This window comes from Diprion similis, chromosome 5 (genome assembly GCF_021155765.1).
Source record: "Diprion similis isolate iyDipSimi1 chromosome 5, iyDipSimi1.1, whole genome shotgun sequence".
Taxonomy (NCBI): Eukaryota; Metazoa; Arthropoda; class Insecta; order Hymenoptera; family Diprionidae; genus Diprion; species Diprion similis.
In genome coordinates, this window is record NC_060109.1 from 6,395,363 (window position 1) to 6,399,543 (window position 4,181).

The window sequence follows — 4,181 nt, forward strand, 5'->3', positions numbered from 1 at the left end:
TGGGTGCTTGGAAGAAACGAAGCAGGTAGGTGGGGACAATTTATTCAATCATTTTCATTACTTCATACATTAAGAATAACAATGAAATTTTTTTCTTTCAACAGAAAATACAGCCAAAATAATAGCATCTCTGCTGTTAGCTGATGTCTTCTCTTCCCATTCAATTCGTGACACATGCAGAGATCATCGGCCACTTTTGTTGGTTGGAAAAGGAAGTTGTAGATCTTACGGTTTCTTTCAATTTCAAATCTAATCTAAAGAAATCTAATCCGAAGAGTAAAACTCAGAAACATTCTGTGACACAAGTTAAAAATCAACATTTTCAAAATGTGCCTCAGTAATTAACTTTAAGGATAATCATGTTTTAGAGTAATGTTCAGAACATTCATATGAAAATATTGACTTATCGGATTCAACATTGTACCCCTTGTTCCTTTGAAACAAATGAATATCTAATTTTCACTGAAGTTCATGAAAATATTTACTTAAACCTAAATCCAATACAATATCTTGTTCATAGTGCTCCGAACATCATCCAGTAACATGAATATCCGGAAGGAATCCCTCTGTCGCAGAAACCGTTATAAGGTTCTTTGTTTTTAACTTGTGCCACTAGATAACTTTTGCATTGCAGATTCCATTTCCAATCTTAGGATGAGATTTTTTGTTTCGAACAGTGTTAACATGGGATGCAGAATTAATTGTAATAAATGGAGATTCACAAACTCTCAGTTTCAATGAAGGACCATTGTAAGAGTATAAAATTGAATCTGGTTTCAAGCTTTCAATAAGTTACCGGATGACTCCCTGATAAAGATTCATCATAAAAAAGTTAGCCAGCAAGTAAGTCCTATTGTAGACAAAGTGATCATTTGTAACGTGTACTAGTAAGTGAATGCATTCCTTAGACCTTGCTGGGGTTGAACGAGGCTCAAGCACGGATGATAGCTGCAACTAGCTAGTCAGATGATACTGTCGATTAATATTGATTTTAAAGACATTTTCAACTGAAGTTATCCAACATTTTTAGATTGAGATTGGTTCAGTTTACACATCAAAATTCATCCTTGGAATCTGATTTAACACTTGAAACACTATTCATCTGAATTGAATACCAAGAGAGTGAAAAATAAAATATCAAAACTGCCGAAAATAAAATTTGAAAAATAATGCGGGCCAATAATACTGCTTGGATTACAATGGTGCACGGAATGATTGCTCTGTAAAATTAGTTAGCAGCAATTGTTGAATAACAAACTTATTACTATTGGCTCGATAGATCTAAAATGATGGAATATTCAAACACCATGATCTGTAGTGTGTCGTGCTCTTCAATTTTGCCACGACTGATGTTCAGAAGGTGGCGATGACCAGAAGAAATTCCTTCGGATACCTGTTGTCTAATGGAACAACGGAACAACCAGGTTCGATGGTTGGAACGGTGGCACCAATCGAGAAACTAGGGTCCTAGCCACCAAAACGTTTTGACCATCAGGTAAGGTATGATTTTCATCCTATTATCCAAACTTGAAACTTCAAGTCTGTCAGAACAAACGAATTTTATCATTGAATACATGTGAAAATATTGTAATATGCAAATATCATAGTATCAGAAATTTACTTACACGCTTCAACGCCTGACAACTTTAGTCTCGCTTCGATGATGTGTGTTTCCCACCTGAAAATATTAAAAGATATTATCATCAGACAAGAGCTTCTAATTGTTTTGAATACCACTAATTTTCAATAAATTGCGACAGAAAAACGAATTGCTACTTTTTGTACTCCTAAGCTTTGTGTTTCAAGATACACTATTTCTTTTATTCCTTGTTACTGATTTTATTTTAATATTTCATGTTCATTGGCACTGATTACTGGCTTCCGGAGCACTGCACTGTAACAAATTTACTCTGGAGCAACCCTCTACTGGGTTTCAACAATCCATTTATTTTTAATTTTATGTAAATAAAGAATCTGTTTGAAATAAACAATATTTTTACTTACCTGCCTCAGTTTGTCTAGACTCCCACTCGTTGATGACGTTCCACATTTAATTTCAGTTTTCTTCTTTCAATAAATAACTGATCCAATTTCTGTAGCTTTTGATATTTGTTTCTCCATTGACGCCTTTATTGTGTCGATTAAATATCTGCTAATATCAACTACGGTATTGCTGAATGACACTTTTCTTAGAAAATTCACGATTAGTAGGAATAAATAACAACCTAACCTCAATACGCTACTTTACGCGCGAGATATTCAGAGCCTTGTCACATTTCGTGTACGTTGGTCGCCTTGGTTAGCTGACGAAAATTACTCCGCGGGGCAATTTCGCTGGCCAATGAAATTGAATCATTTGGCGCATGCGCAGTTCCTGTTTAGTTTCTAGAGATGGTCCCGGTATAATGCTGAGTCAGGCGCCTGGGCGATGCATTTGTTCAGAGGTTCGACACATTCCAGGTCATGCATCGCTCAGCCGTCTTGACTGCAACAATCTAACCTACTTACGCAATTTGACGAGTCGTACTACTTTTGGGTTACAACATCCCTCCCTCCGCAGGAGAATAGGCCTCCGGACTATTATTTCCTGGCTACGTCAAATTACGTCGGATTTCGCTTACATGTGTTTTTCTTTTTCTTAGCATATTGCTGCTGTCTACATGTTTTAATGCCTGCCGACTACCGTAACTGTGTTATACTTTATTGAGGTAGGTCTGCTCGGCTTACAATTGTGTTATATTTCTATTGCTACTCCCCGTTATTATTCTATTCTGTTATTACCATTCTACTTAAGCTTACTTTGGGGTTTTCTGTTTTGCTTCATTCATTTCATTTTACTTTATTTAACATAGTACCCGTGATTTGTGAGTTCCGTTTGAGAAAAGCTCCACCTAAAGGCAGTTTACGTTCTCGTGTACGTGGTGGTTCCACAACGGCTGTCTGGTCTTTAACTGCATTACTTCTTCGTCTGATGATATACTTATACGCTATGTACCCTAGGAATACAATTACTATGAAACTACTTATCAAGTACGTGATTGAGGCATGTGTCCAATGCGCTGCATAGTTGGCTTGATCGCTGTACAACTTATTGCGTGAATCATTTAAACTAGAGCCTAAAGAGTTCACTTCCGCCCCGCGAAGTACTCCTTTCAATACGATTTTGCCGCTTATATTGTTCGCAAGAGGGATCGCTTTGAGATCGTCTTCGTGTAGACTCAGGTTGAATGCAGGTAAGAAGCTGAGTTCTTGCGTCTGTTGATAACACCGCAGAGTCTCCAGTCGGTAATCTTTTGCAGTTACAACACACTTCCCTTTGAGAGTTATCGTGCAAGATCCTACTAACGTTTCGTGTCGGACGGGATTTTCGTTACAAGTAATCGCGATAGTCTTGGGTTTCGGTGCGACAAATGCCCACGAGTTTGATGCATCTAACGCAATCAACACCGTCCTGCCTAGCTCTACTGCTCTTTTCGGGCAGTCTCCGAGTTGAACGTCAGTTTTCGCAAATATCGAAATTTCACAAGGGACCTGGTCGCGAATCACGTTTGTCGGGTGTAGAGGGTCGCACAAATAGTGTACTCCCAAGTGCTTGCAGCTTTTTAGATCGGATTGGCGCATCCGCACATAATTTCGATACTCGTGATCTACTACGGCGAGTTCCTCTGTGGTTTCCAAATAATAATACGTATTGTTCCACGCGCGTACCGGAAGGGGGTGTATTTTATTGACGCTGTACTCCTCGTTTCCAACTAGCGGTATTTCTATGACGGTCACTACGTTATTATCGTGTCCACAAGACTTTATATCGGCAATCGTCATTAATGCTGGCATCCCGGAACGCGTCAAAGGTATAGGGAAGCTGTACCCTTGGGGTAGGTGTGGTAGGGCAGATTCTAAATACTCTAATATTTTGGTAGGCGGTTGTACTTTCGGGTTGATTGTGCCCTTGCTTATGTCGATCAAGAAGTCCACAAGGTCCTTGTCGTCGTCTAATAGCGCTTCTACGATGAGCCCTACTTCTTCTATATGCTCGTCTGCGTCTAGTCTCGCAGAAGTTCTATCTATGGCGTTGCTTAGGCTCGTTTCTAATTGTCTCGTCGCCTCCCTGAGTGCCTTTTCGTTGCTCTCAATGTTGCTCATGGAGCCGTTGAAGATTTCCAAGGTGGAGGAGATGATCT